Source organism: Sciurus carolinensis, chromosome X (genome assembly GCF_902686445.1).
Source record: "Sciurus carolinensis chromosome X, mSciCar1.2, whole genome shotgun sequence".
Classification (NCBI taxonomy): Eukaryota; Metazoa; Chordata; class Mammalia; order Rodentia; family Sciuridae; genus Sciurus; species Sciurus carolinensis.
Genome location: NC_062232.1, coordinates 56,592,239 through 56,606,755, shown reverse-complemented (window position 1 = coordinate 56,606,755; position 14,517 = coordinate 56,592,239). Strand labels below are relative to the sequence as shown.

General features: G+C 37.3%; 1 pseudogene; it reads right to left on the bottom strand.

Annotated features, from left to right (window-relative positions):
- Positions 1 to 2,254: 2,254 nt before the first annotated feature.
- On the bottom strand, positions 2,255 to 8,393 carry LOC124971497 (fibrinogen silencer-binding protein-like; annotated as a pseudogene).
- Between the last annotated feature and the right edge of the window lie 6,124 nt (positions 8,394 to 14,517).

Sequence of the window (14,517 nt, the reverse complement as noted above, 5' to 3'; positions counted from 1 at the left end):
GTTTGTTTGGGACATTTTCTTCCCTTGTTTTCTCATATTTTTCACGTATCTACCCCTTAGTAGAGAAACTCTGGGATATTGCAGATTTCCTCTTTTGAGTAATATTGTCTCTGTAGACTTCCAATAACTCGCCTCTTAGCCTTCAGTAGCCTGAAGTCTTGGAGGAACTTGATAATGCGGTGCTCCACTAGGAAGCTGACCTTCTACGGGTGGTGGCCTTCAGGTGGGGTATATTCCCTGGTGGCTCTGAGTTGGTCCCGAGTCTCTCAATACCTCCTCTTCTTGGCTCCTGGGTCTTATGAAAGGTCCTCTTGCCTCCTGTAGGTGTCTCAGGAAGGGAGTTGCCCTTCCAATGATGATGGCCACGCTCTCAGGAGTAATTCAAAATGCCTGCACCAACCTATAAAGAAGCTTCTGGCTAACTCCGTGATGGTGAGAAACCTTGGCGTGGTGGCAAGGTGGGATTGTTCAGTGGTGGCGTCTGTATTTGGCCTGGTGGTTGGGCAGGTTGGCTACCTGCCGCCCAGCTCCGCAAGGCAGGCGGGTTGGATGCCCGCCTGGTACCTCCATGATGTAAGTGGCCTGACTCACCCATCAGCTCGCTCCAGGACTACAACCAACCAGTGATGGCCTGATTTGGTTCTTAGTATTTTTGGTGTGAAGTTTTTTAAGTTCTTTATAAATTTGGAGATTAGCGCTCCATCTGACATGTGTGTGGTAAAGATTTTCTCCCACTCACATTAGTGATGTTTCCTTTGCTGAGAAGAAACTTTTTAGTTTGAATCCATCTCATTTATTGATCCTTGCTTTCATTTCTTGCACTTTAGGAGTCTTGTTAAGGAAGTCTGGTCCTAAGCCAACATGATAAAGATTTGGGCCTACTTTTTATTCTGTTAGGTGCAGGGTCTCTGGTCTAATTCCTAGGTCCTTGATCCCTTTTGAGTTGAGTTTTGTGCAGGGTGAAAGATAGGGGCTTAATTTCATTTTGCTGGATATGTATTTCTAGTTTTCCCAGCATCATTTGTTGAAGAGGCTATCTTTTCTCCATTGTATGTTTTTGGCTCCTTTGTCTAGTATGAGGCAACTGTATGTATCTGGGTTCATCTCTGTGTCCTCTATTCTGTACCATTGGCTTACCTGTCTATTTTAGTGCCAATACCATGCCATTTTTTGTTACTATTACTCTGTAGTATAGTTGAAGGTCTGGTATTGTGATACCTCCTGCTTCACTCATTACCTCTATATTTTCAAAAACATTTTTTAGTTGTTAATGGACCCTTATTTTTTATTTATTTATATGCAGTGCTGAGAATCAAACCCAGTGCCTCACACATGCTAGGCGAGTGCTCTACCACTGAATCACAACCCCAGCCCACTTCTAAAGTTAAGAGGAGGGAAAAAATGGTTTTCAAATATCTACCATCTTTAAAATCTAAGGCTCCTTCAAAAGAAGAAAACATAAAATAGTGTCATACAGATAAGTTTTTTTTTCTTTTGGTACTGGAAACAAACTCAGGATCTTGCACATGCTAGCAAGTACTCTACTGAAGAGCTACATTCCCTGATTCCACAGAGAAACTTCTTATTCTTAAGTGAATACAGCTTCTAAATTGGACTAATTTTAAAAATTTCTAACAATAGCATTCAAAGTTTTAACTAAAAAAGTTGAAGATAGAACTTTGAAAAAATGTTTGTATACATATTTGCGTATATTTCAATGATTCAAATAAAAGACTTGTAAGGTCAACATTTTAATATTTCAGAAAAGAAATTGGTGGAAGATAATGAAAAATATTTCTGTTGTAGTCAACTTTTTCACCAGGGACCAAAAGACCTGACAAGAACAATTTTACAGGACGAAAATTTTATTTGGGTCTCATGGTGTCAGAGGTTTTAGTTCATAGACAGCCAACTCCATTGTTCTGGACCCAAGATGAGGCAGAACATCATGGTGGAAATGTGTGGTGGAGGAAAGCAGTTCAGTACATGACAATAGGAAGTGGGGGACAAGGAGAGGGAGAGCTCTGCTCAACAAGGAAAAAATATATACCCTAAAGGCACATCCCCCCAAAGACCCATCTCCTCCAGCCACACCCTACCTGCCTGCAGTTACCACTGGGTTAATCCCCATTAGGGGATTAATGCACTGATTGGGTTAAGACTCTCATACAATCATTTCACCTCTAAACTTTCTTGCATTGTCTCATCCATGAGCTTTTGGGGGACTCTACCATAAAAATTACCAGTCAACCAGTCAGTAAGTTTTGATATCTAAAAAGAAAATCAAATAATTAGAAAATCATACCAAAATAAAAAAAGAAAAGACAATTATGTCAAAAGTTTTTCCATAATAAAGATCAACAACACTTTTCAACATCTATTCTGCTTCAGGATATTCCCAAAGTAATTTTTGACAAAATTAAAATAATCAAATTGCAAGATTGAAAAAAAATTTAAGAGACTCTAATAGTCAGGTAGATTATGCCATAAGCAATTTGCTTGCAGTTTTTCCACTTCAATTTTTACTTTTAGTAGTTCTTCTTTTAGCTGCTGCCTTCTTTTCAATACATCCCTTTCCTGAACATATAATCTAAAATTTTTTTGATTTTCTAAAATTATCTGATTCTCCTCTTTCAACATTTTTAAGATCTGAGGATCATACTCTAATAATGAATGAAAGTGTTTTCCACTTTCATGCTGAAAAATACCATCTCTCATTGGCATATACTTTCCTCAAGTGATGGTGACAAACATCTCTCCATAAAATGTACTGATTCATGTTTTTCTCTTTTCTCCGAAGTATCACTATGTTGAGGATTTAAAACTAGTGGAGGAGGTGGTTTAATGTCTTTTTCCTTCTCCTCCACTGTAATAGCAGCAGGATGGTGCTCCAACATTACCTTAATAAACTGATACTGCTTGTGCAGGTTCATTCAAGTTTGCACTAAATGAGGTGGGTCTAATATTGCCATTGCAGATGCTTTAAAATGATATTTTCCACTATAATTATTCCCAAGATTAATTTCCCTGATGCTTCCTTCAGCAGGTAAATTTGGAATTGCATATTCCAGAATCATTCTGTGACTGGAGAAAGGCATTATTTGCAGCACCCTCAAATAATATCAAATAATATATTTAGATTCAGTTTTGTAATCTCTTCATTCAAACATTGATTGTTATTCCTGGAGATATGAATTCTTTTGAAGGAATTATCCTGCAGCTGGCTTAGTGTTGCAGATTATCTCATTTTCAATGGTACTGACAGACTGTTGCAGCCTCCCAAGTAAACCATTTCTGGGACACACCTATGACAATATGACAGAACTCATGCCCAGTGAAGAAGCACTGCAGGTGAACCATAATTTCATCATTTTAAAGTGGTGCAATTCAATGTTTTTTAGTGAATTCATTATGCTGTGAAACCATCAACATTCTCTAATTCCACAACATTTTTGTCTCTGTCCTTATACCAGTACCACTCCTTTTTATTTATAACTATTGCTTTATAGTAAGTTTTGAAATAAGGAGCACCCCCAACTTTGTTCTATTTAAAAGTTGTTTTGGCTGTTCAGAACACTTTGCAATTTAATATGAATTTGAAATTCAACTTTTCCATTTTGAACACATCACTTTTGGAGTTTTACTAGGGAGTAAAATTCCCTAAGTATATGTCAATATTATGCAAAGGGAAAATATGGATCATTTTGCAAGCTACTGGTACCTTAGCATTGCCTTTAAATCCATGAATACAGGGTGTATTTCCATTTATTTATGTTTTTAAAAAATTTTGTTTCAGCATTGTTTTGTGGTTATCAGAGCACAGGTCTTGTACATCTTTGGACCTAATCATAAAGATTAGGCCTTAAGAGTAAAACCGAGGTATCCCTAAGGAAGGGGACATTTTCCCTGTGGCCTTCAGTATCAGATTCTGCCTGAGGGTTTCCAGTTTTCATGCCAGCTCCACAGACTTTCATACATGTCTATCCAGCCATCACAATCATATAAGTCAATTCCTTGGGAATAAATCTCTATCTCTGTCTCTATACACACACACACACACACACACACACACACACACACACAGAACATACACACACTCATATGTATATGCTGTTAATACCATGGGAGTTGAATGTTGAATAATGTGTGAGTTAAGTGTGCTGACTCTCACCCAGTCAAAAATCTATATAACTCTGTGTGTGTGTGTGTGTGTGTGTGTGTGTGTGTGTGTGTGGTGTGTTTGAATCCAAGACTTTACACATGCTAGGCAAATGCTCTGCTGGTGAATTACACCCTAACTCTATGTATAACTTTTGACTTTTTTTTTTTTTTTTTTTTTTTTTTTTTTTTTTTGCGGTGCTGGGGATGAAACCCAGGGCCTTGTGCTTGCAAGGCAAGCACTCTACCGACTGAGCTGTCTCCCCAGCCCTAACTTTTGACTTTCAGAAAACTTAGCTACTAATAACTTTCTGCTGACTAGAAGACTTACTATTAAAATAGTCAATTAACACATATTTTGTGTGCTATATGTATTATATATGGTGAAAAATAAGTAAGAACTATAAGAGATCACAATTTACTGCCATATACAATTACTGGAACAAAAAGCTATTGTTGAGTTGATGATTAGCATCACACAGAGTTTTAAGTAGTTATTCACAACACTTGAGCTAACCACAATAGCAACAGGAAGTAGATATAATATCAACATGATAATACAGTGTGTTCATCCTTTGGTGTGTAGTTTTCCATTGCTGTGATAAAAATACCCAAGAAAATCAACCCAAAGGAGGAAGATTTATTTTGGCTAACAGTTGCAGAGTGTCAGTCCATGGTCTGCTGGCTCCATTGCTTTTAGACCTGTGGTGAGGCAGAATATCATGGTGGAGGGCACACGGTAGAGCAAAGCTGCTCAACTCATGGTGTGCAGGAAATAGAGAGAGAAAAAGAAGACGGAGATTAGGAGGAAGAAGTGGAGGAGGAGATGATGGAGAAGATGATAAAGACGATGAAGACAATGAAGAAGAGGATGAAGAATAAGAGGAGGAGGAGAGGGGTTGGGGTTATGGTTCAGCGGTAGAGCACTTGCCCACATGTGTGAGACACTGGGTTCCATCCTCAGCACTGCATAAAAAAAATCCATCAACCACTAAGAAATATATATATATATATATTTATATTTATATATATTTATATATATATTTTATATATATACATAAAAGAGGAGAAGGAGGAGGAGGTCAGCATCCCAATATGCCCTATAGTGGCACCTCCAATGACCTACTTCCTCCAGCCAGGCCCTACCTCCTAAAGTTTCCACCAACTTCATATAGTGCCACCAGCTTGGAAGCAAAGCCTTCAACACATGAACCTTTGGGGGAGATTCCAGATCCAAACTATAACATTAAGTGTGTACTATAGTTATTTTTTTGCACTTATGATTTAACACTGCATCTTTACACTTGTTTACATTTCCCTTAATTGTAAATGGCACCATTTAATACACTCTGAGTGGTGTACATTTTGATAAATTTTAACTTTTTGTAGTAGTTTTTTTTGGTACAGGGGATTGAACTCAGGGGCACTCAACCACTGAGCCACATCCCCAGCCCTTTTTTATATTTATTTAGAGACAGGGTCTCACTGTGTTCCTTAGGGTCTTACTAAGTTAAAGAGGCTAGCTTTGAACTTGTGATCCTCCTGCCTCAGCCTCCCAAGCCACTGGAATTAAAGGCATGTGCCACCATACCCAGTCTTTTTATTTTTAAAATTTTTTATTTGTTCCTTTTAGTTACAAATTACAGTAGAATGTATTTTGACATATCATACATACATGGAGTATAACTTCCCATTTTTGTGGTTGTACATCATGTGGAGTTACACTGGCCGTGTATTCATATATGAACATAGGAAAGTTATGTCCAAATCATTCTACTGTCTTTCCTATCCCTTTCCCCTACTCCTCGCTGTCCTATCTGGTGCCTTGACTTCTCCCCTCCAGCTCCCTCACCTATTGTGAGTCAGCATTCACATATCGGAGAGAACATTTGGCCTTTTGTTTTGTTTTGCGGGGGGGGGGGGCATTGGCTTATTTCATTTAGCACAAGAGTTTCCAGTTCCATCCATTTATGAGCAAATGCCATTATTTCATTCTGCTTTACAATTGAGTAACATTCCTTCGTGTATAACACTACTTTTTTTTTTTTTGCGGTGCTGGGGATTGAGCCCAGGGCCTTGTGCATGTGAGGCACTCTACCAACTGAGCTATATCCCAAACCCATTACTTGTATTCTCTTTTTTTTTTTTTTTTTTGGTGCTGGGGATTGAACCCAGGGCCTTGTGCTTACAAGGCAAGCACTCTACCGACTGAGCTATCTCCCCAGCTCCTGTATTCTTGATAATTGACATTCTGACTGGAGTGAGATGGAATCTTAGAGTAGTTTCGATTAGCATTCTCTAATTGCTAGTAATGTTGAACATTTTTTCATATATTTGTTGATTGATTGTATTTCTTCTGTGAAGTGTCTGTTCAGTTCCTTTGCCCATTTATTGATTGGGTTATTTGTTTCTTTTTGGTGTTAAGTTTTTTGAGTTCTTTATATAGCCTGGATATTAATGCTCTCTGAGGTGCCGTTGGCAAAGATTTTCTCCCATTCTGTAGGCTGTCTCTTCACATTCTTGATTGTTTGCTTTGCTGTGAAGAAGCTTTTTAGTCTGATACCTTCCCATTTATTGATTCTTGATTTTATTTCTTGGGCTTTAGGAGTCTTATTGAGGAATTTGGTTCCTAAGCTGACATGATGAAGATTTGGGCCTACTTTTTCTTCTAGTAGGTGCGTGGTCTCTGGTCTAATGCATAAATCCTTGATCTAACTTGAGTTTTGTGCAGCGTGAGAGATAGTGGTTAATTTCATTTTGTTACATATGAATTTCTAATTTTCCCAGCACCATTTAGTGAAGAGCTTATCTTTTCTCCAATATATGTTTATGCACTCAAACTTTTTGTAGATTTATGTATATTTATAGTAGTAAGGACTGGGGTTATAGCTCACTTGCTAGAGTGCTTGCCTTGCAAGCACAAGGCCCTGGGTTCAATCCCCAGGCCTGCAAAAATAATTATAGTAGTAAAATTAGATTATTATCTACCTTGATTTTATACATTCATGACATACCTTTTCTTAATTTTTTAAATATTTCTAGGATATTCAATTAAGCTGTGATTTTCAAATTGTTTCGGGTCTCAAAAATAATCCTTATATAGGCCAACATGCATATTTCAAACCCATGTTATTTATATTATTCAAGAGTCATGTACATAGGTATTTGCATATATGTGTGTGGATAATCTCCCTTTTGGTTTTGTTTATCTAGTACAATCCTGATGCAGATTTTATTATTTTTTAATTTTTTAAATATATTTTTTATTTGTTCTAATTAGTAATACATGATAGTATAATGCATTTTGACACATCATACATAATATAACTTCTCATTTGTCTGGTTGTGCAGGATGTAGAGTTACACAGGTCATGTAATCATATATACACATAGGTAACCCAATGCAGATTTTAGTACTGAGGGTTATACTGGGGTAATAGAATCTTAATGATGAGTTTTCTAAATTGGTTCTGAGTTTTCTGAAACTGATTCTGTTTTCTGTGGTGAAGAAGTCTTCATTCATTGGGCACATGGCACATGCCTGGATGTCTCAGCTACTTGGGAAGCTAAGGCAGGACAATTGCAAGTTCAAAGACGGCCTCAGCAACTTAGCCAGACCCTCTCTCAAAGTAAAAACTAAAAGGGGTGGTGATGTAGCTCAATGGTAAAGCAACCTTACGTTTAATCTCCAGTATCAGAAAAAAAAGGAGTCTCTGTGGATTCAACATGATTCATTATCAAAATTCCAACGGCATTTTTTAGAGAAATAGGAAAATATTTAAATTTGTATGCAACCACAAGGACCCTGAATAGCCAGAGCAATCTTGAGAAAAAACAACAAACTGTAAGTCCCACATTTCTTGGTTTCATATGGTATTATAAAGCTACAGAAATCAAAACAATAGGGTACTAGTATAAAAACAGACACATAAATCATGGAGAACAGAATGGAAAGCCCACAAACAAATCTACATGTACATGGTCAATTGATTATTTACAAGAGCACCAAGAATACAAGAATATACAAAAGGGAAAGGATGGTTTCTTCTATAAATGGTGTAATGTCGCAAATACTGTATATTCACATGCAAAAAAAAAAAGAAAGGAAAAGAAAAGAAATGGGACACTTACCTTATACTGCATACAAAAATCAACTCAAAATGAATCAAAGACTTTAATGTATGACCCAAATTCTGCGCCTGACTTGTTTCATACTGTCCTTTAGGTCCATCCATACTGTTGAAAATGACAGGATCTCATGCTTTTTTATGGATGAACAGTATTCCATTTTGTATTAGTACACATTCCATTGTGTATTTAAAGTCATTAATCTGTTGATGGATATTTAGGTTTATTCCACAAACTGAGTATTGTGAGTGGTGTTGCAATAAAAGTAGAAGAACAGGTATCCTTTTGATATGTTGATTTCATTTCTTTTGGATATATACACCCAGTAGTGAGATAGCTGAACCATAAGGTAAATGTATTTTTAGTTTCTTGAGAAATTGCCATACTGTTTTCCATGATAATTGAACTAATTTACCTCCCCACCAAGATTGTATAAGAGTTCCTCATTCTTCACCCCCTCCCCAGCATTTGTTTCTTTTTGTCATTTTAATAATAGCCATTCTCACTATGGTGAAGTGATATTATCATTTGGTTTGTACTTCCCTAATGATTAAGTATACTGAGCATTCTTTCATATACTTTTTGGCCATTTGCATGTCTTCTTTTGAAAAATGTCTATTCGGATCTTTATCCCATATTTAAATTGGGTTATTTATTTTTTTGCCATTGAATTGTTTGGCTTCCTTATATATTCTGGATTTTAGACCCTTGTCAGATATATGGCTTGCAAATATTCTCTCCCATTTCGTAGGTTGTCTCTCTGATTTTATTTGAGTCTTCTTTCCTTTCTTAGTTTAGCTAAATGTTTGTTAATTTTTTATCTTTAAATAAAACAACTCTACACTCATTTTTTCTGTTGTTTTCCAGTCTCATTTATTTTTGCTCTTGTCTTTATCATTTTCTTCTTCTTTTTTTTTGAGTTTGTTTTTATTTTTATAGTTTCTTGGTTACATGAAAGCAGGCCTAGAATCTGTATCCATAGGTACTTGCCTGGGGTCTGGCATCATGGGAGCCTGTGCTGTGCTGGGTTTTTACTATGGTGGTCCTGGTATTGAGGAACAGGGCAAAGTCTGGTATTCACTTTCCTGTTCATCTCCCAAGTGAAGGGGTATCTGCTATGCTGCCAAGGGTTGGGGGAGGGATGACAGAAGTACTGTAAAACTGTCTTTCCTACTCTCTCCAATGCATCTTTTCTTATTTTAGTGCTATACTTAGGTACTGTGATGTTTCACCTGGATTCCTTAGTTCTTTTGAAAGTATTGTCAAACATGGATAAGTTGTTCAAATTGATGTTTCTGTGTTGGGATAATTGCTGGGAAGTTCTATTCTGCCTTATTGCTCTGATCTTTTGGTTGGTCATCTATTAACTGATGTGTTCATTCCCTTCTCAGACAACGCAAGAAATCCAGGCACTCTTTTTTAGGGACTTAGAACAACATAAATTTATTATCTTAACAGTTCTTTAGGTCAGAGACCTGAAATTGGCTAAAATCACCACAGAACTCTCATCCAGAGACTTTAAGGGAGAATCCCTTTTTCTTTTTGTTTTCTTTTTTTGGTGCTGGGGATCAAACCCAGGGCCTTGTGCTTACAAGGCAAGCACTCTACCAACTGAGCTATCTCCCCAGCCTCAAAGAGTTATTTTTCCTTCCTCTGAGGTGCCAGGGACTCGAACCGCTGACCCTGCGCTTGCTAGGCGAGCGCTCTCCAATAGGAGCTATTCCTTCAGCTCCTTGGTTTCTTTTTTATTTATTTATTTTTATTTTTACAGACTGCTTTTTCTTTTTTGTGGTTCTGGGGATTGAACCAGGGTCTTATGCATGTGAGGCAAGCACTCTACCAATTGAGCTATATCCCCAGCCACAGACTGCATTTTGATTCATTGTACACAAATGGGGTACAACTTTTCATTTATATGGTAGTACACAATGTAGGAGAATTCCTTTTTGATAACATTCTCAGTCTCTAGATGTTGCCTGTGTGCCTTGCTTCATGGCTGAGTTCCTCTATCTTTTTTTATTAGTTCTTTTTAGTTATATATGACAGTAGAATGTATTTTGACATATTATACATATATGGAATATAACTTATTCTAATTAGGACCAGTTCTGCCATCTTAAAGCCAACAACATCAGGCTGAGTCCTCACAGTTTCATATCTTTGGTTCCACCTCTGCCTCTCTTTTTTTACTAATAAGAACTGTAAGGATGACATTGGCTTCACCTGGATAATTCGAATAATTCCCCTGCCTCAAAGTCACTGGATTATCAACCTAATCCCATCTGCAAACCTTTTTTTTTTTTTTTTTGGGTTTGATACTAAGGATTGAACCCAGGGGCACTTAGCCACTGAGCCACATCCCCAGCCCTTCTTTAAAAAATGTTTTATTTAGAGACAGGGTCTCACTGAGTTGCTAAGTGCTTCGCTAAATTGCGAGGCTGACTTTAAACTCTCGATCCTCCTGCCTCAGCCTCCCGAGCAACAGGGATTACAGGTGTCACCACGCCCAGCATCTTTTTAAAATAAATTTAATTTAATTTAATTGTTTCTTTTTAGTTATTTATGACAGAATCCATTTTGTTAGAACTACACAAGCATGGAATATATCTTATTCTAATTAAGACCCCATTCTTGTGGGTGGACATGATAGTGGGATTCACGAAATCCAGCACTGTTAAATTTCATTTATCTTGCTCCTAACTTATATATAATCTAGTTACAGTGTGTTCACATTTTGTGCATTTTATTTATTATATTCATCATTTTCATTTATTCACACAGCTATGTTCTTTCACCTAAGATCATTTAACTTCTGTCTGAATGAAATGTTTTCTATGGGTCTGCTAATGACATGTTTCCTTGCTTTTATCTGAAAATATCAAGAGAAAGGTAATTCTATTTTATAGTGGCTCAAAGATTCTCCTTTGTGAGGGATAAATGGTGACAAAGCATGGAAAAACTAATCTTTCAGCATAGTTAAAGGTATTGGTTACTTGCTACAGAAAAGAGAAATCATAAAAAACTGCCTTCCAGATACATGAAGGAAATATTATTAAATATGGTGACTAGGATCTGCTGATGAAAGAACCAATAGAATTCACGTTATCTCGGAAGAGATATTATGAGTTTTTTAGTGTCTCTTTCAACCCACTTCCTTTTATTGGTGATAAATCTGAGTTCTAGAAAGTTAATATACTTTTTGTTAAGAACAGCTGTTGAGTTAGCATTTGATCTTGGACTAAAATTCAGGTCTTTTGACTTGCAGGAGGAAGGGTTCTGTTAAGTGAAAGATTTTGGTGATAGTTAAGCACATTTCCATTTGAGGTGACTTTATTTCTAAAGAAGGAGTAGTTTCTAGAGGGGACTCTCTATTAAGGAGGGATTGGAGAGATAGGTTTATCCAATGACTGTTCTAGGTGACCATCTTGGCAACAAATGAAGAAGGAAAAATAAGATATTCAGATGGGAAAATGAAACAACCAAAACCAAATATACATTAAAACCCCTATCAGGTCTCTAAAAATAGGAGAAGCAGATTCCTTATGATCTAGCTGTGTAACCTTATACCACTACCGCACTGTTTTGATTGCTGCAACTTTGTAGTAAAAGTGTAAATCAGGAGGTATGAGTCCTTCTACTTTATTCTTCTTCCAGATTGTTTTGGCTTTTTGGAATTTCATATATGCATTTGAGGACAAGCTTTTACGTTTATGCAAAAATAACCACTGGACTTTTGATGGGGATTGCATTTTAATCCATAGATATTTTTGTGCAGTATTGTTATCTTTATGTTGTCTTCTAATGCATGGGTATGTAATGTAGTCCAAGTCTTTATTTCCACAAAATTTTGCACATTTCAAAATGTAAGTATTTCATCTCTTTGGTTAAATGTACTCTTTGGTGTTTTTTTTTTTGACATTATTGTAAAAGGTCTTGTTTTCTTAATTGCCATCTCAGATTGTTTATGGGTGCTATATAGGAACAGAAGAATTAATTGTTTTTTGGCACTGGGAATCAAACCCAGGTCCTCCCTCACACATGACAGGCAAATGGTCTACCACTGAGCTACATCCCCAACCCCAAAAGTGATTTTTTTTGTACCAGGAATTTAATCCAGGGGCATTTAACCACTGAGCCACATCCCCAGCACTTTTTATTTTTTATTTTGAGATAGGGTCTTGCTAAGTTGCTTAGGGACTTGCTAAATTGCTGAGGCTGGCTTTTTTTTTTTTTTTTGTGGTGCTGGGGATCGAACCCAGGGCCCTGTGCTTTGTAAGGCAAACACTTTACCAACTGAGCTATCTCCCCAGCCCTGAGGCTGGCTTTGAATTTGAGATCCTCCTGCCTCAGTCTCCTGAGCTACTGGGATTATAGGTATGTAACATTGTGCCCTGCAAAAAAGTGATTTTTGATACGTTGTGTAATAATCAAATCAATAAGTAGCACATTCATATCACCTCAAACCTTTATCATTTATTTGCAGTAAAATATTCAACATCCTCTCTTCTAGATATTTTTAAAAAATTTTTAGTTGTAGTTGGACACATACCTTTATTTTATTTGTTTATTTTTATGTGGTGCTGAGGATCAAGCCTAGTTCCTAACATGTGCTAGGCCAGCACTCTACACTGAGTTACAACCCCAACCCCTCTTCTAGATATTTTGAAATATACAATACATCATTAGGTTGAACTTGTACCCTGTAGCTTTACTGAATTCATTCATTAGCTCTTATTGTTTGTGTGTGTGTTTGAGGTTTTTCATGTATAGGGTCATGTTATGGGTGAATTGAAATAATTTTCCTTCTTCCTTTCCTAACTGGATGTCTTTTATTAGTTTTCTTGCCTACTTGTTTATGCCCAACTTTTAGTATTATAATGTTAAACAGAGGTGACTAAAGTAAGCATCCTTGTATTGTTCCTGATCTTAGGGTGGAAGGTTTCAATCTTTCCCCATTGAGCATGATATTAGCCGTGAAATTTTATCATGTTGAGGAAGCTTCCTTTAATTTTTATTCTTCTGATTGCTTTTGCAATGAAAGGATGTTGGTTTTTGTTGAAAGGTTTGCTGTAGCAATTGAGATGATCATTTGTTATTTTCTTTTGTTCTATCAATGTATTAATTTTTTATATTGAACACCTTTGTATTCCTAGGATAAGTCTCACTTGGTCATTATGTATAATACATTTTAATAGGTCAATTAATTGATCTTGCTAGAATTGACTGAGGCGTTTTCCATGTATATTCATAAGGAAAATGTGTACTTTTTCTTATTGTGTTTTTGGTAGACTTTAGTATCAGAATAACACTGTTGATTAAGAACGCAGACCACAAATGATGAACCTGATGAATTGGGGAACGTTCCATCTCTGGAAAGAAGGGAACTCCTTGGGAAGGAGGCTCATTCATTCTTTGGACGCTCTTCAAGGATGATTAGCCATCCTCACCACTGAAATGTAAACCGCTGTTTCACTCGAGTTTGTATCCTTCCAGTACAGTGTACCAGTCCATTCTGGTGGAGGTCAAGAACTGAAGGCCAGGCATCACTGAAGGATATGGAGAATAAGTCCAAGGATATTTCTCCTGTCTGCAGCTGTTCCCCCACTGGCTTTGTTCAGGTAAAATTGAAGTTTTTGTCATTTAAAGGCACAGACCTCAGCCAGAGTGAAGGAACACAAAAGGAACCCTGCACCTGTCACCTGATCCCCTACTCTAATGGGCCAGCTGATCCCAATACCGTAAGCCCCAGGAAATTCCCTGTTCACATTCTTGTCCCACTCTAATGGATCAGCATCTGAAAACAATGAGCCCCAGGAAGTACCCTCCTGTCCCGCCCCAAACAAACCTAGTAAACCCACACCCTTGCTTCAACCACCCACCATTTTGTGCCCCGAAAATAAGCTACGCCAGGCATTTGACCAATAGACTCCGCTGCTGAATCCTGAATAAAGAAAAGCTTGCTGATCCAAGGTTTGCTTCCCCTTCCCACCTTAGTCATTTGTGCTAACATTAACGATGAAGCAGATCTTATTAGGAATACAGGAACTTCTAAGACCCGCCTCCAGCAGAGACCTACACAATTTACTGGCAAAACAGTGGAATATGAGAAAAGGTTTTGAGCACAAACCAAGAACATTGCACCCTCATAGACAGCGACCCTGTGGCACCGCAAAAGGAAAGGATTGATTTGGCTAGAACTTGTTTACACCTTTTGCAAATCTCAAGTCGCTT